Here is a 24,628-nt window from a genome sequence, read left to right as displayed (position 1 = left end):
AATTCTATGTGATGTAACTTTAAAAAATAATCGGCCAAGTGGAAAATTTTGAAAGGATTAATTAAAGTCCAAGTGAACAATGCCGACCACTTAGTCCTCATCAATATTCTTGGTTACGTCCTCAAAAAACCCAACCATGTTTGTGAGACACAAATGACGTCGCACAAAACCATACTGATAATCCCGATTCATTACACCTCTCTCAAAATGCTTATAATCCTATCGTTCAGAATTGCTTCCAACAAATTACCCACGACCTTAGCCAGCCTCACAGGTCTATGGTTTTTAATTTTCTCCATTCATCCCTTCCTCAACAAAACCATCCCCATTTATTTGGCACATCACTCGAAGTAATAGATGGTGCATATATTTCTACCAAGGGCCCAAAATTTTACTTCCCTAATTTCCCATGAAGCCCTGGGTGCACGAGATCATTTACCAGAGAAATATCTAACTTTATATTTTCCAATTCCTCTGTAACTTGCACTATTCAATGTGAACTACGTTCAAAACATCAATGTTTCGAACCGCCATTTCGTTCTCCACGGTATAAACTAATGCGAAATGAACATTTAGTATCTCTCCCATCCTCTGAGGTTCAAGACAAATGTGAGTTCTTACATCTTTCAGGGATCCTATTTGGTGTCTAGCTCTGAATGTACTTATAAAATCTCTTTAGATTATCCTTAACTTTATGTGCTAAGGCTATCCAATATGCTCGCTTTGTTTCATGATTTCCTTTGAAGAATGCCCCTCCACGCCTTGTATTGATCAGGAGATTGACTTGAGACCGCATGTTTACATAAAAACTGTGATTTTTAAAAAATAAATTCTAAGACGACGAGTCCTTCACCCCTGCGATCAACGTGTTCTAGTAGAATCCCGACAAAGTGGGAACAGGCAATTCCGCCCAAGAAGAACCCATGAAACATGAGAAGATCATTGCACTCAAACTCATACCTCTACTCGATTCCAGTAACTCTGCATTTCCCATGGCCAAATGACGTCAACTACATATCTTTCCTCTGTGGAGGAAACCCAGGCAGACACGGAAAGAATGTGCAAAGTTCAGACAGTCGCCCGAGAAGAAATTGAACCAGCGTCGCTGAGGCTGTAAGACAGCAGTGCTCTCCACTGAGTCAGCTATTTTAAACCTCCTATCCACCACTCATAACATATCTTCCCTTAGACATGTGGCCAAAAGTTATTCCCGATGATACAAGCACTCAACCCGGCCATGTAATTCTGCAGCCTGCCCGCTTCCTCAATACGATCTGTCCTTCCACCTGTCATTGTGTTTCTGCAACTGCAGCAACAACACTTTCAGTTCCATTGACCCGATCATTCATGCATAACGGGAATAGTTGTGGTGCCAAAACTGACTCCTGCTGAACTCCACACATCACGCGCTGCCATCCTGGAAAATACCCCATTCACCCAACTGTCTGCTTTCCGCCAGTCAGCCAGAACTCAAGCCATACCAGTACTTTGTCCCGAAAACCATAGCCTATCATTTTGCAGCTTCCGATACAGCACCTTGACAAATGCCTGCTGGAAATTCAAGCTGACCACATTCTCAAAATAGACTTTTTCTCATTTCCTCATTACCTCCTCATAGCATTCTAACACATTTGTCCTTGAGAAACTGTGCTGATGCTTCAAGTAATACGTAATCCCATTCTTACACTGACCTCTCATACGGTATTTAATACAAAATTGATTTGTTTGACATTTATTTAAAATATTAAAACTTTGCTTTCAGTCCTGAATGTCATGAACAACAAAGTCCAATCGCAGTTGAAATATGTAAAATCTGCGCTGTCTCATCAGGCTCAATGAGTGAGTGAATTTCTTCCCCCAATGGATCTCTCTGCTGTCTCAGCAGAGTCGATGAGTGAGCTAACTGTTTTTTTTCAAATGAAGCAGGTAAATACGTTCTGCCCACTGCAAACTCGCTGGTGTACTGAGAATTGAGATGATCGCCTGAACCTAGTCCCACAATGAAAACAATTGAAATGTCTCTCATTTTGTGAAAATGTCGATGGAACATCAGTCCTGCAGAAACTGGAGAGCACATCCCACACACTCGATATTTGACAGGTCTCTCTTCAATGTGAAGGCGTTTATGATAAAACGATCACAAGGAACTTATGTAGTGATTCCCACAGTCTGAGCATTTAGAAGGTATCTTCTTTGTGAACACGTTGATGCCATATCAGTCCACAGGCACATTCGCAGCACTTCCATCGGCCTGGGCGTTGAAAAGACGTGTTCATAATTTTGTTGGGACTTTATGTCGCTCGGACATTTGCAGCACGTCCGGCAGTTGTGCAATTGAAGATGTCTGTCCTCCGGATGAGCGTGGATCGGACGTCAGGTCTCCAAAGGTTTTAAGGGACTCTCATTCGTGTGAGCACATTTTCCATGCATCAACTACACAGTGGTGTGATAACATTTTCCAAAGTCTGCACAGATAAAAGGTTTCTCATTAGTATGAGCATAGTGTTAGATAATCCAATCATTGGACGTTTTAAAGCATTTTCCGCATTCCAGAGATTGAAATGATTTCTCCTCATTATGATTGAGCAGGTTTCACGGAAAGTCCGAGAAGGCGTGTATACCTTCCCACATACTGAGCTTGTTCCAGGTGTCATTGCTTTCATGGGGTTCCAGCTCTGATTGAGAAATGAATCCTCACATGTCTACAGTCTCACCTAAGTATGACTACAATTGTAGTTTGTGAGTTCTGATGATAGCAGAAGCCGTGTCCATACACACAAGGGAATTATTCTCTCCCAGTATAAACGGAACCTTTTCCTTCCATGTTCAAAATCTGATCAAGTTCATTTTGGGATAAAATGCGCGACTTCATTTGATCACGGTGGAGTGACTTTGTTAAAAATCTTTCCCTTCTAATATTCTGCGAAATTGATGTTATATATTTTTAAAAAGCAGGAGAATGATAAAGAGTCTATCACAGACTCAGGATTGTGCCTGAAGATAGGGATTGAAGTTGAGGGATGTAGACACCAACAATTTGACCGGACGTTTGCAAGAATCTTTCATACAGACAGCCTGCACTACTGAGAAGGAGCAGGTCAACAGGTTGATGTTAACACCATCAACTCCCTGTTCGCTCGAGGTCAAACAACGTTCGGACTTGTCTGACATCCTGTCCTGTTGGAGCAGACATTTCCTCCAATTGAATCATGCAAAGCTGCGGTCTCTGCCTTCAGTCCCCAACACAAATCCACTGCCTCGCCACTGAGTAGAGAATGTTGTCTTGGAAAAGCACAGCAGGACAGCCAGCATCCGAGGAGCAGGAGAATCGAGGTTTCAGGCAAGAGCCCTTCATTTGGAATGAGGCTTGTGAGCCGAGGCGGTAGAGAGACAAATAGGAAGAGGCAAGATATCTGTGAGTGTGATAAGTGGGATGAGGTGGGGGTGATGGTGATAGGTCGGAGAGCAGGGTGGAGCGGATCGGTGAGAAGGAAGATGGACAGATCGGAAAGTTCAGAAGAGCAGTGCTAACTTGGAACGATCGAACTGGGATAAGATGGCGGAGGGGAAATGAGAAATATATTGAAGTCCACATTGAAGCCGTGTGGTTAGATGGTCCCAAGAGAAAGATGAGGCCCTCTTCCTCCTGGCGTCGGGTGGTAAATGTATAGCGATGTCGGATGCCCAGGACCTGCATGTATTTGGCTGAGTGGGAGGGAGAGTTGAAGTGCTCGTCCACAGGGCAGTGATGTCGTTTGGTGTGGGTGTCCTGGAGATGTTCTCTGAAGCGCTCTACAATTAGACAGCCTGTCTCTCCAATGCAAAGGAGACTGCATTGGGAGCAACGGATAGAGTAAATCTCATGTGTGGAAATGCAGGTGAAACTATGATGGATGTGGAAGAATCCTTTGAGTCTTTAGACGGATTTGAAGGCGAAGGTGTGAGTGGATTTTGAAATCCTGTGTTGGAATGGGAAGGTGCCTGGAGGGGAGGGTGGTTTGGTGGGTGGCGTGGACCTGACAAGGGAGTCACGGAGGGAATGATCTTCAAAGAAAGGGGATAGTGGTGGGGAGGGAAATACATGTCTGCTGGTGGCGTCCGTTTGCACGTGGCAGAAATGGCGGAGGATGATATGATGTCAACGGAGGTTAGTGGAGTGGAAGGTGATGACAAGGGGAATTCTGCCTTCGTCATAGTTGTAGGGGTGCGTCTTGAGTGCGGAGTTACTGGAATTGGATGAGATGCGCTGGAAGGCAGCATTGGCCACGTTGGTGGAGAAATTGCCTCACCACTGACTCAATTTCTCCTTAACAGTGGTCTGAGTCTGAACCAGTCACGTCATAACCATGGTGAGATACTTCACCAAGTCTGCACACTTCTACCTCATTAACATCATACGTCAGTTCGACGTATCTGCTCTTCTGCAGCTCAACCTCTCTTCCATTCCTTTGGACTAAACTATCCGAATACACTTCCATCCGTCCTCTCATATTTCCTCTCGTCCTCCGCCTCCCTGCATGCGTGTACGTGATCTCCGTACAGTGTATTATTGTGAGTTATTTGAATGACGTTTTTAGCACCGTCTATTTTCCCAACCGTGCGCTGCTGCCTTCGTAGCTTTATCTTCCCACACGAGCTCCCACATGGTGGAAGGGAAGGAGTTGTGGATTGTTCACCCATTGATGCAATCCTGAGGTCTTCGAACAACTATGATGCACGTAGGAGTATTCACAACAGTGGTTGTTAACCCATCACAGCTCAGCGAATTCTCAAAGTTTTCATCATTTTATTCAAATATTTTCTCTGTCTCCGCTCCATCTATCGTTGTAATGTCCTACAGCCCACTCAAGAACAATTAGAAATGGTCACTAAATGACAACCCAGCCAGCCAATCCGACATCCAAGATTTTTTTTTATAAATAAAGCTGTCTCAGATACCTGCATTCCCTCGAATTCCAACATTTTGATCATGCTCGATTTTAAATGTTTTTTTGTCTGGCGCCCGAAATTTCATGCATCAAGGCCATAAAGCATGAGATCTATTCATTAAGATGATCTTATAATGCCGTTAGGAAAGGGGTTACTCACTAAGTGATGAAGAAAATTTGTGATACGTGTTCAAATCAACGCCTGTAAATTGTATCAATATTGCATCATGCCTTTCATATAGTGGAAACATCAACGCTTTTCCTCTGAAGGGAGTTCAAGGAAATTTTGATCATCGTCGCATGACAAGATATTGGGAAGCTGACAAAGTGTTATATGAAACAAGTGATCAAAAAAGTAGGTTTCAAGTAGTATTTTAAACCACAAAACTCAGGTTGCATCACAAACCTCGGTTGATGAAGTTTGTTCTGCTAGAGGTCATCATTGTTCTGTCAGTATAATAGCACCACTTTCGCTCATGGCTCCGCAGCTCAGTGATCAGAGCTCTAGCCTTATTTGGCAGTGGCCTTGAGCTCGAGTCCCACTGGGGCTTTGCTGCGTTTTCTCACATATACTGCAGCAAACATCCGAACGTGCTTTCTCACTGTAGTTCGGAATTCTTTCTGATAGAACATAGAACATAGAAGAATACAGCGCAGTACAGGCCCTTTGGCCCTCGATGTTGCGCCGATCCAAGCCCACCTAACCTATACTAACCCACTATCCTCCGTATACCTATCCAATGCCCGCTTAAATGCCCATAAAGAGGGAGAGTCCACCACTGCTACTGGCAGGGCATTCCATGAACTTACGACTCGCTGAGTGAAGAACCTACCCCTAACTTCAGTCCTATATCTACCCCCCCTTAATTTAAAGCTATGCCCCCTTGTAATACCCGACTCCATACGCGGGAAAAGGTTTACACTGTCAACCCTATCTAACCCCCTAATCATCTTGTACACCTCAATCAAGTCACCCCTAAACCTTCTTTTCTCTAATGAAAACAGCCCTAAGTGTCTCAGTCTTTCCTCATACGATCTTCCTTCCATACCAGGCAACATCCTGGTAAACCTCCTCTGCACCCGTTCCAGTGCCTCCACATCCTTCCTATAGTATGGCGACCAAAACTGCACACAATATTCCAGATGCGGCCGCACCAGAGTCTTATTCAACTGCATCATGACCTCAGGACTCCGGAACTCAAATCCTCTACCAATAAAAGCCAGTACGCCATATGCCTTCCTCACCGCACTATTTACCTGGGTGGCAACTTTCAGAGATCTGTGTACATGGACACCAAGATCCCTCTGCTCATCCACACTACCAAGTATCCGACCATTAGCCCAGTACCCCATCTTTTTGTTATTCTTCCCAAAGTGAATCACCTCACACTTAGCTACATTGAATTCCATTTACCACCTTTCTGCCCAGCTCTGCAGCTTATCTATATCTTGCTGTAACCTGCCACATCCTTCCTCACTGTCAACAACTCCTCTGACTTTCGTATCATCCGCAAACTTGCTCACCCAAACTTCTAACCCCTCTTCCAGGTCATTTATAAAAATGACAAACAGCAATGGTCCCAAAATAGATCCTTGCGGAACACCGCTAGTGACGGCACTCCATGAAGAAACTTTGCCATCAACTACTACCCTCTGTCTTCTTCCATCCAGCCAATTCCTAATCCAAACCTCCAACTCACCCTCAATGCCATATCTCCGTATTTTCTGCAGTAGCCTACCATGGGGAACCTTATCAAACGCCTTACTAAAATCCATATATACCACATCTACCGCTTTCCCCTCATCAACCTCCTTCGTCACCTTTTCAAAGAATTCAATAAGGTTTGTGAGGCACGACCTGCCCTTCACAAAACCATGCTGACTATCCTTGATCACATTATTCCTATCCAGATGTGCATAAATCCTATCCCTTACAATTCTCTCTAAGACTTTGCCCACAACAGAAGTGAGACTCACCGGCCTATAGTGACTAGGGTTATCCCTACTCCCCTTTTTGAACAAGGGAACCACATTTGCTATCCTCCAGTCTTCTGGCACTACTCCTGTAGACAAAGAGGACATAAAAATCAAGGCCAATGGCTCTGCAATCTCCTCCCTTGCTTCCCAGAGAATCCTAGGATAAATGCCATCAGGCCCAGGGGACTTATCTATTTTCACCTTTTCCAGGATTTCCAACACCTCTTCTCTACATACCTCAAAGCCATCCATTCTACTTATTTGTGACTCAGTATTCACATCGACGACAATGCCCTGTTCCTGAGTAAATACTGAAGAAAAGTATTCATTCAGTGTCTCCCCAATCTCTTCCGCCTCCACACGCAACTTCCCACTACTATCCTTGACTGGACCTATTCCTACCCTAGTCATTCTTTTATTCCTAACATACCTATAGAAAGCCTTAGGGTTTTCCCTAATCCTACCGACTAAGGACCTTTCATGTCCCCTCCTTGCTGCTCTTAGCTCTCTCTTCAGGTCCTTCCTGGCTACCCTATAACTCTCAATCGCCCCAATTGAACCTTCACGTCTCATCTTGAGATAGGCCGCCCTCAGGATGAAAAATCGTGAAGCCATTCTCTCCAAGGCTAATCTGTTTGAGTTTGCAATTCCACTTCTGTGTTTCACTTCGATGAACATGAGAATAACAAGCAGCTGACGCGAAGAATGATCCAGTTTGGCAGGAAGAACAACGTGAAACCGCAGGTGCCAGAGAGAAACTGGGAAACAGTTGGGGAGAAAATGTATAGGGAAGCGGCTTAATGTTTCTGTTTCATTAAATGACTACGGGAATCCAAACTAAACAGACAGGAGGCTGCAAGATCTCAGGAAGCCAGGCTGTCTCAGGAAGTATACTTTGAGCATGTATCAATTCTTCATGGCTGGGCCTATCCTTGAATGGCAGCCTGCTGCCTGTTTACCCCTTTGCTTATCGAAGCAGGCTCGGGTTTTAAAATCTAAAGTGAAGGAAGATGAAACCAAATGTTGAAATACCTCATAAAGTCAGTCTCTCCTGAGGTCTTTTTCACTCTCGCGAGATATGTCTGTATATTTCCCTCTATGCTTAAAAATGAGGTTCAGTTCTATTTCGGGTCGCGAACAAAGTTAACCGAATCTGACTTCACTGCAATACATTGTTTCATTTGAGGTTAATGGTTTGCAGGGAAAGTCTCATTGAGATGAACAATTCAGACGCCAGACTGCGGGCCAAGCACTGCAAACTAGAAATGAGAACGTATGGATGTTTGATGACCGGAACTGACATCGTGCATTATTCTATGCTGTAAAACCACGTCTGACACGAACATCCTTTTTTTGGAAGTAACTTCTCATCACAGGAAAACAAAGCTATTATGTTAACAGAAGATGCATTTACACAAGCCGTGAAACCTGATCGATCAGCACTTCCACCATTGTGGTTTAGGTTCATTTCGTGGTCAGGGAATCAGGATTTATTGTTCCTGTCAGGGAAAACAACAGAAGTCGAGTATCTCTGATAGGAATCGCATTTCACACGCGTTTGCATGCGACTTGCAATTTTGCTGCAGGGCCGCACAGTGGCTCACTGTTTAGCGCTGTTGCCTTACAGCGCCAAAGACCTACTTTGACTCCAACTGCGTCGATTGCAGGTAAGGTGACTTAAATGTTAAATGTTGCAATTGTACCAGCTTCCACCACTTCCTCTGGCTGCTCATTCCATACACTACCGCCCTCTGTGTGAAAAGGCCCCTTATGCCTCTTTTATATCCTTCCCCTCTCACCCTAAACCTATGCCCTCTAGTTCTAGACACCCCGACCTCTTGAAAAAGAGTTTGCCTATTTACCCTATCCATGACCCTCATAATTTTCAGAGAAGGGAGAAAAGTGAGGAATAACAGTCACTTAAGCATCAGGGTTTGATCCATTTTGCGACAACCAACCGAATCACCTGTGACTGAAATTGCTCCCATCCTCCCTACACTGGAAATGGCATTATACAGGATTAAAGTGGGGTTGCCAGTGTTGAATTGGATACAGCACCCTTTCCGAAGACGGACTTTACTGGGGTAAGAAGACCTGACAAAAGACTTGGAGTGATATGCCTGGAATCAGAAGACGTCACGAAGAATGAACAGCATTTACTTGGAAACATAAACATTGTAAAGGAAGCCACTGAGGTCCTGGGGGATAAATCCATTGGAAAAGACAAGGCGGGTTTTTTTTTGGGGGTGGGGGAGGGGTGGGGGTGGAACAGACCAATAGATCACGAGGCGTGAAACCAGGAAAAACTGAGTGGTGTCCATATGGAAGTTTTCCAGATGATGTGAATTTGGTGAGAGTAATCAGGAAGGAAATTCCGTCAGACAGATGGATCTATAACTGGAGTTTAGAACTTCGATACCAGTGATGAATGATAAAGAAAAGTTTGGAGCACAGTTGTTTATTTTTCATTCTACAGTTATTAAAATCGGGAAGATATTTTTCAGAGAACGGTAATTTCAGAAGCTAACCCTAAAACGCGTAAAGGCGCGTACAGACGCACAAGGAATGAATTTAACCGGGACAGAGTGTCTGGGCTGGAGGGATGGGGGATATGTTAAATGCACACTGTCTAATGTGTTAACGTTATTTGGAAAGAAATTGTATAACACCTACAACTGAATACAATTAAGTGTGAAAATTATTATGAACGGTTTAGCAGCTCGAACTAAGTAAACGTCTATAAATTTTAGCAGAACTGAGCTGTTTGCATTAGCTCAGCATCAAAGGGAAACTGGTGAGCTCACTCCACTGCATAACTGTTTTCAGATACAAAGTGATACCAACAGTGTGCAATTAATTCTCGCAACGTCTCAGTTTACCATTATGATCCTGATATCCCCACGCACCTAATCTATTAGACGATGGCGAGAATCAAAGGGAAATTATACCATAGTGAGTTGGAACTGACCTGTTGAGAAACGCAGGTTTTTTTTCATCTGTTGCATTGGACATTTGGCTGCAATCACAGAGAAGGGATTGAGTGAGAGATTGCTCACTTATCTCCCCCCAAAATATCCAGTGACAAGTCGCGAAATATATTCCAGTTTGAATTCTCGAAGCTTCACAGCAGTTATTTAAAAAATATTTTATCATTTCGATTCGATGCTGTGGTTCTGTTCGCCGAGCTGGAAGTTTTTGTTGCAAACGTTTCGTCCCCTGTCTAGGTGACATCCTCAGTGCTTGGGAGCCTCCTGTGAAGCGTTTCCATGGTGTTTCCTCCGGCATTTATAGTGGCCTGTCCTTGCCACTTCCGGTTGTCAGTTTCAGCTGTCCGCTGTAGTGGCCGGTATATTGGGTCCAGGTCGATGTGTTTGTTGATGGAGTTTGGGGATGAGTGCCAAGCTTCTAGGAATTCCCTGACTGTTCTTTGTTTCGCTTGCCCTATAATGGTAGGGTTGTCCCAGTCAAATTCATGTTGCTTGTCGTCTGCGTGTGTGGCAACTAGGGATAGCTGGTCGTGTCGTTTCGTGGCTAGTTGATGTTCGTGGATGCGGATCGTTAGCTGTCTTCGTGTTTGTCCTATATAGTGTTTTGTGCAGTCCTTGCATGGGACTTTGTACACTACGTTCGTTTTGCTCATGCTGGGTATCGGGTCCTTAGTTTTGGATTTGAATTTTGATTCGAGTTTTTCCAACAACATTGAAAATGTCCACCGAGATAAATATCATTCTTTTTGTATTGTTTTAATAACCTGTATGAGTTTACAGCAATTGCAATAACATGAAACGAGCTAAGAGTCCTTTCCACAATTTAACACAGTGTAGGATCAGCGTTAAGAGAAAGCGAATGCATCTCAAACGTCACCTCTGTAAGTCGATTTAAAATTGGATATTCTCTTGGGAGTAATTCTGGGTGGTCGTAAGTAACAGAGGCATTTCCCACAAAATCAGAAGTTAGATCTTCAGAGTAAATGCTGTTTTATTCAACGTTCTTTTGCAGCTTTTAAATATATACGTACATGCATGCATGCACACGTACATGCATGCATGCACACACGCACTTATATTTATATATGTGTGTGTGCGTGCAAATGTGTGTGTAAGAATTCAGAAGGTTGGGAATTGATGGTCGGCCAAATGAATGTTCTTCCTGTAGAATGTGGGAGGGAAGAGTCACCAGTATTGTCCCAGAAATCTGCATCTGTGGGACGTGCACCCAACTCTCGATTCTTGGCAAGTGTGGAAGGAATGTGGAGCTGGACGTTGGATCATTCGGGAGACTGAGGAGATAATTGAGAGGAGTTATAGGCAGGTCGTAAAACCTCAGGTACAAGAAAAAGAGCAATGGGTTTCAGTCGGTAAACGAAGAGGGAACTGGCAGACAGCGCATGTGGTCGTGCCCCGCGGTTACAAGCACAGCATACCGTTATTGATACGTTTGAGGGGGAATGACTTACGACGGGTTAAACATTGGGTACTGGTCTCTCGCACAGAGTTTGTTCCTGTTGCTCAGAAGCGTAGGGGAGAGAGGCAGAGAGCATTATTTTTGGAGACTTTATAGTGAGGGAAACAGATTGAAGATTCAGTGAGGAGGGACACACTCATGATTGGTGTGTTGTCTCCCAGCACCCAGGGTTTTTGATGTCTCACATCGTGTTTTTGCGATTCTTAAGGTAGAGGGGATGTAGTCCCAAGTCATGGTCCACACATGCAACAACAAAATAAGTAAGAAAAGGCATGTAGATATAAGGCAGAAATTCAGTGATCTAGAATGACATCTTCGATCTCGATCAAACAGAGTTGTTCTCTCTTTTTTGTTACCCATGATACGTTATACAGAGATGAAGAATAGGAAGAGACCTTTTGAACATATGGCTACCGGGATGGTTCGGGGGGAGGGATTCGGATACCTGGACAATTGGGTCTTATTGTGGAGTAGGTGGTACCTCTACAAATAGGATGGTTTTCACCTGAATCACAGGAGAACCAATATCCTGGGGTGTGGTAGGGGTGGGGGGGGGGGGGGGTGGGGGGTGATAATTTGCTAATGCTCTTCAGGAGGGTTTAAACGAACAGGGCAGCGCAATGTGAACCTGAATTGTAGCTCAAGCTAACAGGAGGTTTGGAGTAATGAGGACATAAATAGCTTTTCAGGTTTGCAAGAGTGTACTGGCACGGATGAAGATGGTTTGAAGTGTGTTTACTTCATCGCCAGGAGCATCTGGAATAAGGTAGGTTTACTGATAGCATGCGCTGTTAACTGGGACTTCGAAGTTGTGGCCATTTCAGAGACATGAATGGAGCATTGAAAGGAATGGTTGTTCCTGGTGCCGCAGTTTCGATGTTTCAGTAAGAACAAGGAAGGTGGTTCAGGAAGGCGATGTATAGCCAAGGACAGTATTACGGGAGCGAAAAGGATACTTGATGAGCGCTCTACGGAGTCTACTGCGCTAGAATGTTCTGATATTAGACTCAGGAAAGGAGAGGTCACTGTGAATGGAATTTTCAATAGGCCAGTGAAACGTTCCAGAGATATAGAGGTAAAGATTACAAAGATGATCCTGGATAGGAGCGAAAATAACGGGGTAACTGTCATGGGGAGCTTTAACTTTCCAAATAGTGTTTGGAAAGTTTATTGTTTGAGTAAATCTGATCGGTAAGTTTTTGTCCAATGTGTGATGGAGCGTTTCCTGACACAGCATATAGACAGGCCGACAAGAGGCAAAGCCACATTGGTTTTGGTACTGGGTAATGAACCAAGCCATCTGTTCGATTTGGAGGGAAGTGAGCACTTTGGTGATAGGAATAGGTATATATTACAGGGCAAGGGGTATTGCTGGGAGCAAGGTGATTAGGTAACAGTTAGGATGCATAGGATGGAGAAATTAACTGCAGCGTTTGGGTACAACTGAAATCTGGAGCGTGTTCAGGGGGAGCTACTGCGTGGCCTTGATAAGTATGTATGCATCATGCAGGGAATATGTGGTCGAGTCAGTGAACCGTGTCTCCTGAAGAACTTGAATCTATGTTCAAGAGGGAGAAGGAGGATTATGTAAAGATGAGATGTTCAGGCTCAGGTCGTGTGCTTGAGAATTAAAAACTAGCCAGAAGGGCCAAAATAGAGAGCTACGTCGAGCGAAAACGGGACATGAGAAGTCTTTGCCTGGCAGGATGAAGAAAAACCCTGAAGCATTTTATTGGCATTTCAGGAATAAATGAATGACTAGGATACGATTAGAACCTGTCACGAACCGTCGTGGGAAGGTGTCCGTGGAGTCCGAGGAAAGGAATGAATATTTTTCATCTGTGTCAAAAATGAAAAAAGACAATGCTGTCGAGGAGAATACTCAGATACAACATACTAGAGTACACGAAATTGATGTTCGTAAGGAATGTGTGTTGGCAATTCTTGAAAGCGTGAACATAGATCTGTCCTTTGGGCTTGATGGAATTTATCCTAGAATTCTCTGGGAATCATGGGTGGAGATTGCTGAACTTTTAACTGTGAACTTAGTGTCGTCTGTGTCGATGTGATTAGTGCGAGAAGACTCAAACTTAGCAAATATTGACCCCTTTTCCAAGAAGAGGAGCAGAGAAAACATTGGTAATTGTCGAACAATGAGCCTTCGTTCCGTTGTAGGTAAAGTTTTGAAAAAGTTATGGGAGATAGGATTTATGATCATCTAATAAGGAAAAAGTTGATTCGGGATAGTCAATTCGATTTTGTAAAGAGTAGGTTGTGCTTCACCAACTTTATTGAGCTCTTTGAGAATGTGAGCAAATTGATGGATGAGGGTGAAGCGTTTGAAATGGTGGATATGGTTTTCACTGAGGCATTGATAATATTCCCCACGGTAGGCTATTGCATTAAATACGTAGGCAAAGGATTGATTTTTTTTTTATCGGATTGCATCAGAAAATGGGTAGCTGAAAGAAGATAGAGTGGGTAGTTGATGGGAAATGTTCGTCCTGGAGTTGGGAAACTAATGGTATAGCAGAAGTTTTTTTTTCGGTCCACTGCTGTTTGTCATTTTTATAAATAACCTGGATTAGGGCATGGGATGAGGGGTCAGCAAATTTGCCAATGACACGAAGCTCAATGGAGTTGCCAACAGTGCCAAATGCTGCTGCAGCTTGGAGTGGGACATGAATAAATTGCAGAGTTGAGCTCATGCGTGGTAACAGAGATTAATCTGGGAAAATGTGAGGTCATTTACTTTAGAAGGAGCAACACGAAGAAAGAGTTCTGTGCTAAAAGTAATATTCTTAGAAGTTGTGATGAGCAGAGAGATATCCGTGCTGCTGTGCACAAAACTCTGAAAGTTACCACCTGTTTTGACAGGTTTGTTTGAAATGAGCACGGTGTGTTAGATTTATTGGGAGAGGGATTGTACCATGATAAGTATCTATGCGTCATGCATAGGTTATATCTGAGTATTCTTCTCGACAGCATTGTCTTTTCTCATTTATGACACAGATGAAAATTATTCATTCAGCGCCTTTCCTTTCCTCGGACTCCACGGAAAACTTCCCTCGACGGTTCTTGACAGGTTCTAATCATATCCTAGTAATTCATTTATTCCTGAAATGCCAATAAAAAGCTTCAGGGTTTTCCTTCATCCTGCCAGGCAAAGACTTCTCATGTCCCCTTTTTGCTCGACGTCGCTCTCTATTTCGGCCGTCCTGGCTAGTTTTTAATTCTCAAGCACACGACCTGAGCCTGAACATCTCATCTTTACATAAGCCTCCTTCTCCCTCTTGACCATAGATTCAAGTTCTTCAGAGCCATGAGGTCATATTGTACTCCAGAAATTCTCTGGTGTGGCCGCACTTGTGGAGTTGCGTACCGTTCTGGTCGCCATATCATAGGACGGATGTGCAAGCATTGGAAAGGGTGCAGAGCAAATTTACTACGATGCTGTCTTGTGTGGAGGGAACTTCTTACGAGGAAAGACTGAGGGACTTGACGCTGTTTATGTCAGAGATAAGAAGTTTGAGAGATGATTTAATCGAGGCATGCAAGATGATCAGATGTTTTGTTAAGCTGGACAGTGAAGGTCATTTTTTTCAAATAGTGATGGTTGGCACAAGGGCACACAGCTTTAAATTGAGGCTGATAGATGCCGAGGTAGTTGAAACTTTATTGCTGGAACAGCACAGCAGGTCAGGCAGCATCCAGGGAACAGGAGATTCGACGTTTTGGGCACAGGCCCTTCTTCAGGAATGATTCCTGAAGAAGGGCCTGTGCCCAAAACGTCGAATCTCCTGTTCCCTGGATGCTGCCTGACCTGCTGTGCTGTTCCAGCAATAAAGTTTCAACTTTGATCTCCAGCATCTGCAGACCTCACTTTCTCCTCGAAGATGCCGAGGTAGGTTCGATTCTCAGTGAGTAGGAAAGGTGCAGAACGCCTGCCATTCATCAGTCGTAGACTCACCAACCTTCAGGGCTTTTAAATGATCGGGGATAATCTTTTGAGTAATAATGTTAAAAAATCGTTAAGGTGGACATCTGATTAGTATCGCTTTGGGTGCAACATGAAGGGCCAAAGAGCCTTTATTGCACAGTAATATTCGGTCCTCAAACAGATCTTCGGCCTGATGTTGCAATCATCCTGGTCTCTATCAGTGAAATGAGCACCTGGCGAGGATCAATCTCGCAACTTCGCCAGCTCACACACTTCTAATCTGTTCTAGAATCACGGCAAGATGATCAAGTGTCCCAAGGGAGCTGGCATCAGAGGAAGTCCAATGGCTCCTGTTCTTGCCACTGAGGCCCGGATTGCAATTACTCAATTTTTTTGCTGTGGATCTGAAATGAAACCTAGCTCAGAGTTGATTGTACTGATAATGGATCATCCATAATGTCGCATCAGATTCAGGAAAGGACAGAGAAAGCCTGGCGAAAAACAGACGTTACTGAATATAAGTTTACCGTGGCTTCCTGCGTTGATCACTGGAAATTTTAGGTCGCCACTCCACTGGGATGTTCCTTCCATCAGTTTCAATTCGTCACCGAATTCGATTCACTGACACTTCACCAAGTTCCTTTGGAAAGTTCATACGACACGATGACCCACATTGCATACAACGTCAACAATCTTCAGCATTACGAAATCCAAGAACACGTGGCATGGTTTGTATAAAGAGTATACATAGAGCAATGTTATGCAAGGGCAAATTGAATTTCAGTTTAGATTGGATTACATTCCCTCCAGCGTGGAAACAGGCATTTGGGCCCAACCAGTCCACACTTCAAGACTAACCTACCCAGACCCATTTGCCTTTGTCAGATACACCGAACACTGTGGGAGATTTAGCACGAACATCTTTGGATTGAGGGAGGTAACCGGACTACCTAGAGCAAACCCACGCAGTCACAGGGAGAACGTGAAAACTGCACACAGACTGGAATCGAAACGGGGGCCCTGGTGCTGTGAGGTAGGAGTGCGAATCACTGAGCCACCGTGCCACCCGTGAGCCACGAAACAAAGTAGCAAGAATCCACAGTAATATTCAAAATGTCAGAAATTCACATTCATTACCTTGGCCAGAACTCCAGCCTTGCAAAGGGCAAATCTGCCCTGAATCCCCAGAATCCACGTGGACACTTGTTCCATTGGTCCACTTGGAAGCCTATGTGTCGAATCCTGACAGAGCACTTGTGAGAAATCACCACTTTCTGATCTAAGGCTGCGCTAGGAGCTGTCTAATCCAGCTGGCAGGGCAGCGAGGTCGAGATGAGAACTTAAGATTCGTTCATGTAAATTCACATTGTCGTCATTATGTTAATGTTTAAAAATCTGAGCCAGAAGCAGCTCAATTAGGAAGGAACATGAGGAGGGCATTCTTCCCACCGCTCCTGCCCCGCTCCGCCATTCGATATCATCATGGCTGAGCCAGAATTTTTTTTCAGCCTATCAACATCATCTTGTTGCCTACTAGCTAACACATATTTGTCGAGCTCTATCTTCAATAGACATCGAAATTGTTCATTTGTGAGAAAAAGAAGTTCCATTTCAAGACAGTTGGGTATCTGCACCAATACTGCAGGTTTGACAGAAGAGCAGCAGAGTCTGGTCTGGTCACATATCAAACCATGAACTAAAACACGACTCTGGTGGGACTCGAATCGATGATCTGGGAATAACAACTTCAGAAAACATGGAGAAATCCAACAGGTTTTCTATTGCGTCACAGAGCCGCGCACGCAGGCCTTTTCCATCACACAGGGTTGCCTTTGCCTCGGGACTCTCATCTCACATATGTCTGCTATCGTCACACTTTCCAGTACCAGGTGCTTATCCAAGTGTGCTCTAGCTATTCAAGTGTTTGACTATATACTGCTGAAATAATCTGCTAACACTTAGTTAAACCACACTTTCAGATAGTGAATTCCAGACAAACAACACTGTCTGGGTGAAAACATTTATCCTAACTCTCTGCTTGATCCCTTGTCTCTTGCTTTTAATCTGTGCCACTGGGTATTATTACATCCAAAAACATATTTATTTCTGTCACACATAGCTCTCCTCTTCATAATATGTGCACGTTAATCAGTTTCTCACACAGCCTTTTCTGCGCTTAGATGAACAGCCCCAAGCTGGCTCGTCTACCTTCACAGCAGGAATGTTCTAGCCTTTGTCATTCTTATCATCTCCTCTGAACACCTTCTCCTGGAATCAGACGCTTCCTGCAGCCTACAATGGGAAAAAGTTCTCTGAAGAAAAGACAAAATATCTGAACAAAATCATTAGCTCTTGTACATCTGTGGAGAGAAAGGAGATTTAATGCTTCGAGTCCATTGATCCGTCACTGGAACTAATGGGACGTGTGGGTGGGCAAATAATGTGGAAGATAGCGGACGGGTTCTGAAATGATTGAACTCGATGCTGGGTCCTGAAGACTGCATAGTCTGTCAGTACAAAATGAGGTGCCGTTTTCTCGCTTGTACTGTGCCTTGAAGGAGCACTGCAGCAGACCGGAGTCTGAAATGGTGCCTTGGGAGCACAGCGAAATATTGAAGTCACAAGAGACTGGAAGATCAAGATAACTTTTGTTGGTTCCATGCAGAACGTTGGTGGTCTCAGCTTTGTCACTGACTCTGTTTTTGTCTCCCCATTGTGGAGCGATAAAATTCTGAGGAGGAAATACAGTTGCGTGGATTGAATGAAGTGCTGACAAGTCACTGAAAGATGTGTCTGGAAAGTTACACAGTGAGGAGAGATATGGCAACCCAGCAGGGCTTATACCTTAGAACATAGAACGTTACAGTGCAGTGCAGACCCTTTGGCCCTCGATCTTGCACTGACCTTTGAAAAACATGTGATGCCCATCGAAACCTCACCGTTACATTATTATCCATATATATGTCCAATGTACATTGAAATACCCTTATACTCAGCGAGTCTCCGACTGTTGCAGGCAGGCTGATGCACGCCCGTACTACTCTCTGAGTGAAGACATTAACACTGTCATCTGTCCGAAATCAATCGTTTTTCAATTTAATGCTTTAGCTCCTCGTGTAGGCCTTCGCCGTCTGAGGAAAGATGTTCTCACTCTCCACTCTATCTAACCTTCTGATAGTCATATAAATCTTGATTAAGTCACCTGTCACCTTTCTTCTCTCCGACGAAAACAACCTCAGTCTCCTCAGACTTTGCTCGTAAGACCTTCGATCCACACCAATAAACATCCTAGTAAACCTTCTTTGAACTCTTTCCAGACTTTCACAGCTTTCCAAAATTCAGTAACCAGAACTGCATGCAATACTTCAGGTGGAGCTCGACCAGGTGGTAAAGCCGCAACTTCTGTATGTTATGGAATGGTGCTGTATGGACAGTTTCTGGAATGCAAGGAATACTGGACCGGGGGTCTCGAGAGAAAATGTCCTGCAAGTTGTGGAGTTCAGTGGGATTGGATATTGGTGAATGTGGAAAATAACGTAAACCTTCCACCGCTTCCTGGTTCCAGTAAGCATTTCAATTCGGAACATATGTATCAAATGGCTTGCATTCCAACAAAGGCACAGCGTACGGCTTACAGAACAAACGTGCTTGCACTTTCACTGACACTGTGTCTCCCCTGGAGCTGCGGTCCTTCCCCACGCTGACTCAGACAGCACCATCCTTCCTGAAACATGTCCCATCGATAATGGAAGCAGATGCTTAAATAACCCATGCTTGTGACTGAAATGGACAATTTACAATTCCTAAACTTGTTTTTGTTTTGGCTATAGCTAGAATCTTGTGTGAAGATCTGCAAGACACATTTTTGGAGGTGTGGTAAAAACTGATTAAAAAAAACTGTACAAATGACAAAACCTCAGAGGGACAGTAGTGATAGAATCGCAACATTGCAGACAAAGAACGTTAGGCCCATTCCATCTGCACAATGAATCCGAAGAGCTTCACACTCCCCCACCCTTTCTTGCCAAACCCGCAAATACAAAAATAGAATTTACTCGAAATGCTCAGCCGATCTGACAGCATCAGTCTAGACAAATCAGAGTCAACGCTTCAGTCAAGAACTGTTCTGAGGAAGGTTCACTCGAGTCGAAATGTTAACTCCGAATTCTCTGATGCTTTACTCCCTACTTTTGTCTCTGACTTATAGTACTTTCATCTCTTTCGCGTTTTATTTCCCATCTCCCTAACATGCTCATCACTGGACACTTTGAAGTAACCTAACCAGCCAAAGGAAACCTATGCAGAAGAATGTGCAAACTCCTCATTGTCAATCACTCCAGGTTGAATTAAAAACTCGTTTCCTGGCGCAGAGAGACAATAGCGTTAACCACAGAGTTGCCTGAAATGGCAAGCACTTTTCTCGATGGGTAACTGAACCTCGGATTGATGCGGTGACAGGCAGATGTACTACCCAGGGCTACTGTGGGAAAAAAAGAAGCCCATCAGCCTCTATGCCAGGACTGGACATGACAACTATTTCACTATCCAACTTCCTTTAAAACCACTGACCCCATAGCTATGTGATGGCATCAAAAATTCACATCTGAGTCGTTCTTCAAGTGATGAGTGTTTCTGACCCTTACTGTGAGTTCAAGATTCCGCCGTATAACCGACGGCTGAGAAGGTAGTTTTTTTTTCCAAAACACATACTCAAACCTTTCTGCCTCTTAAATCTCTGCCTCCCTGGTGATTGATTTCTTCATCAAGCGGAAACGTTTCTTCTAGTTTACCCTTTCCATATACCCCATTACTTCTACATCTCAATCGTGTCTCCTTTCAATTCCCTCTGCTTTCAGAAAAATATCAGACCAAACTCTCTTTATAACTGAAACTCCTCAGCCGAGACAATATCCTGAAAAATCTCTTCTAAACCGTTTCCAGTGCTATCACATCTCCTTTGTAAAGTGACTTGCAGACTGCACACAATAGTCCATTTGGAGCCGAATGAGCAAATTAAATAAATGATCAAAAAGTCACAACACTTTTCCAACAAGCTCTATTTTGCTCAGTACTATCCTGTGTCCTTCTCATAGAACCATGGAACGCCTGCAATGTGGAAATTGGCCGTTTAGTTCAACAAGTCCACACTGACCCTATGAAGAATAACACAACTTAGACTTCTTCTCCTAACCTCTTATTTTTTATTTACCCCTAACTCATGCGCCTAACTGACACATCCCTGAACACGACGCGAAATTTAGCATGCCAAATTCACCTAACTCTTCTCATTTCCTAATACTGGTGCTCCAAGAAGCTCTGGTTCATGTCAGTTAAAATTGCTACGTGAGCATTGATCACACAACCGTGTCATCGAACACGATCGATTGGTTTGAAGTTGGAAATGCTGAGATTGGAGCACGTGCACCCAGCAACAATGACTGCAGCTGCACATATTGAATGGGGTCAATTTGAGAGTAAGTGTTAGATTGCGCAGTGCCTGAGGGAATTTGGACAGCAGATCGAGGGGATGGTCAGTAAGTGCGGGAGAAAGACAAAAATATTCGACAATGGGTGGTTTCGTATCCTTATATATAAAACACGCTGAAATGTGGGAGAGCAGTTCTAAAGGAAGAAGATCATCACCTTGGAGAATATTTTCACGTGAAAGCAACTGATTCCATGCTGTGTTGACTTAGTACATGTCACACCGCGTAAAATGGGGAAAATATTACGCACCATGACTCGAATTCTAAACGTACTGATGCAGCCATAAAGCAACGTATTGACCACTGAATACTAACGCAGCATCACGCAAACCAATGCACCAATACACCAATACAGCGGCAGAGTATATGTCAGAAACAGCAACGCAAACAGAAGAAGACCACTTGGCGAAGTCTGGAATGAGATGTAGGAACTCAGAATGGGTTTAAACTTTAACTTCGATATTTCTAGAGGCTGTGTAGTTTCCATCATTGGGTATGTTGACGACTGAGATGAACTGTTTTCCACAGAATATCAAAGAGTGAGAGGATAGTCTGGGGTATTGTTGAAATGCATGTTTCAATAGTCATGTGGTTTAACATCATTTACTTCACCAGTTACCTCACATGTGGAAGTAACCACTGCTGACAACGATCACATATTCTCACTTACCATTCAGAGAAACTGAGTGGTATGTCCGCGAAACTCCCAAATTAATAAGAATACATGACTTTTTATTCAGCTCAAGTTTATCTCGAGCTGTCGAGGAAAAGCACGGAAGTAGAGATAAATTTTTATCAAATCAGCGATAATCCCATTGAATGGCTGCGCAGACACAGGGGGAATGAAAGCTTCATGAGAACAAGTGTGTTTTCTTTGCGAAATTGTCCACTTGACAATGTGGGGTATATTGGAGTGACGTGGTGAAGTCGATTATATTTACTAGTTGTTCACCCTGTGAACGCTTACAATTGTTTCTCCTGTCCCTGATATCATCACAGAACTGCAGCAAGCGCAGTTGAATCAGTGGCTTAATGATTTGCTTGTTTGCAATTCAGGGGGTTGTTCATTCGACTCTTTACTGTCTCTGAAACGCTGCCGATTTTTATTACACTTACAATCTCATTGTCCCAAAGCCGAGATGTGCTTTGAATTCCTTATCTGCAGGAAGAAGAATCTTTGAAATGCTGGGATGTATGAACTATTGATGTGAGGGCATGCCCAACTTCAATCTATTGTCCACTTATAAGTATTGTCGATTACACCACAATTCTTTGTTTAACAGATTCGTTTTTAAACAGTAGTTCGGTGTGGTAATAGAAAGTACAAAAATGATCAACACAATTCCACCGAATCGTTCAAATGAATTGACGTCTTCATTAGAAGCATCTTGCAACGCAAGTTGTTTATCTTCTTAACCTTGGTTTTCCTAAATACCCCTCAAAAATGAGCAGTTTCTGAGTACTTTGTAGCCAGAACATTTGAAAGAATTTCATTCTATTTGGAATTATTTGTGGCAATTCTTAATATACCAATTAATGTCTCCGATCGATGAATGCAAATGAGAACATCAGAGTCAACCACACAGCGCTGTCAGAGGAGGGGAAGATAGCATCACCTCGCACGCTGCTCTTGTGCACATGAGCAGTTTCAAACCAACGCAATACCTCCAACCCGTGGGAGTGCAAAGGAAACAATTAAAGAGAGCCCCGCTTCAACTCTGTGAATCTTTAGAAACTCTGTGTGAGGGGAATGAAGGTTGAACTGACCGTCTGAGCAGAGACTGTCAAGGACCTTCCCCTTCTTGAAGGAGCAGGGACATGAACTCTGATGTTCTCGTTGCACGAGCTGATCTGAGATGTTGAAAGTATTCCCATCAGAGCTGCTCCACTCTCGCTGTTGTCACTGTCACTGACCAGGCACCAAACTCTGGCCGTGGTAAAGAAAACACAGACTCTTAACCATTACACCCCCGGTGCTGCCTCCCAAGCTGTTGGACTGCTTCGGAATGCCAAAACATATGGCGTTTATTTATCGGGACATACGTTTGTGCAAGTCATCGACTGTTTACAGAATGGAAAGAAACCCATCATCCAAGCTTTCAGCACTTGGCCTGCCCCCTTGTATTCTCAAATATTTCAAGGACTCGTCGCAATGCTATTATCCAATCACGTTTTACAATATATGTGTCTGAGGTTTAAGATGGATAACCTGTGTTCACATCCCCACGGTGATCTGAACCCCATTTCATTTAGAGAGGCAAACACACAGACACGTTCTGGTGAAATGACTGAGGCCTCAGGAGAGATTAGCCAGAAAGTAGGATTTCACTTAATTGGCTTATGTTGTCTCATTTCAGATTTCAACACCAGAGTCTGGTTACAGCAAAGAAAGGAAGCATTCAGCCATTCCCCTGTCTGTGTTACTCCCCTATCTAAGCATTGACCTACGGAGGCAGTGTGCTCTGAGAGAAAGATTCTCACTCTTTAAAAACTGCAACATAATAGATAATTGGATAGCCTGTGTATTAGAAACCAGTCGTAACAAAAGCAAGACAGAACTGAAGGCATCATGTTCAGAAGGATGGGAGACTGTCATGCCGCATCAGACAGTGTCCAGGGTGAGTGAAACAGAGTCTGTCCCTGGAAGTCTAGTAATTTGGATTCCGTGCTCTCACAGCCATGGCCTGCATATCGTTAGGATTTATTGTCTCCGATATGAAATGCTGCCTTCTCCTTAAAAGTAGAATTCTGTCCGGGACATAGACATATAAATTGTGAAATTGATATAAATTGATGTATATTTTTATTTCGTATTTGAGCAGAAAGAGTGACATGTAAACAGTTAGATTATCATTAAAATCCAATTTTAAAGCCAGATAGTGTTTTCACAAAACAAAAAACCAGAGGAAAGCTGGGAGTTGCATGACTGAAGGAGGTGACTGCTCCTGCTTTCGACCCAGAACGTTTCATCCCTTTCTTCCCAAGAACAAGTGCAGAAGCAAAATACTGGCAATCTGATATATATTAAAAAAAAAGAAAACGCTGGAAGTATTCAGCTTGTCTGGCAGCTTCTGAAAATGTGGTAGATATCAACGCCATCACAAACTGATTGTCTTTACTCATTCAGACACATTTTCTCATGTTTAAAAGGTATGCACGCTTTCAGTTCACTGATAAACGTTTTGTCAATTCATTTTGTACTGACAGGATAACCGTTTAAAGCTGTATGCAACATGTTGCAAACGGTTATATCAGACAAAATGAGGTGTCACGTGAAGAAATATGTGTTTTATTCAGGAAAGCTAAAATAGAATTGTTCATAGAAAATTGTGGGGAACTGACTGCCGATTATTTTGATGAGGTAAGAAGAAGTCTTCGTGATGCTAATCCAAAACGATCAGATAAATGTAGATTGGCAAAACAAAAGACAAATGTTCTTTGAGACCGCTGTGTATGAAACCTGGGCCTGAAGGAATATAAGGGATAGTAGCAATATTGATCATAAATTGGCTGCATGAAAGGTTACTGATGAAGGGTGCCTGCCTGAAACTTCGATTTTCATGCTCTTCGGATGCTGCGTGACCTGCTGTGTTTTTTGAGAACCACTCTAATGCTGACTCTGATCTCCAGCATTTGCAGTCCTCACTTTCGCCTGCGGGAAAGGGAACAGAGTTATCATTAACAATTGTGTTTTGAATTGGAAGAATTTTTCAAGCGAATTTTGGGTGAGGACGTTCTGGATAGATTAGTTTAGCCCAACTGCATTCTCTGATTTATCAGATCCCCCAGCGCGCCCATGAGTTTCTATGATTGGTTGGAGGACCAATGCCTCC

Source organism: Chiloscyllium plagiosum, unplaced genomic scaffold (assembly GCF_037043375.1).
Source record: "Chiloscyllium plagiosum isolate Xiang-an unplaced genomic scaffold, Cpla_swu_hap1 HiC_scaffold_18, whole genome shotgun sequence".
Lineage (NCBI taxonomy): Eukaryota > Metazoa > Chordata > Chondrichthyes > Orectolobiformes > Hemiscylliidae > Chiloscyllium > Chiloscyllium plagiosum.
This window is presented reverse-complemented; position numbering follows the sequence as displayed.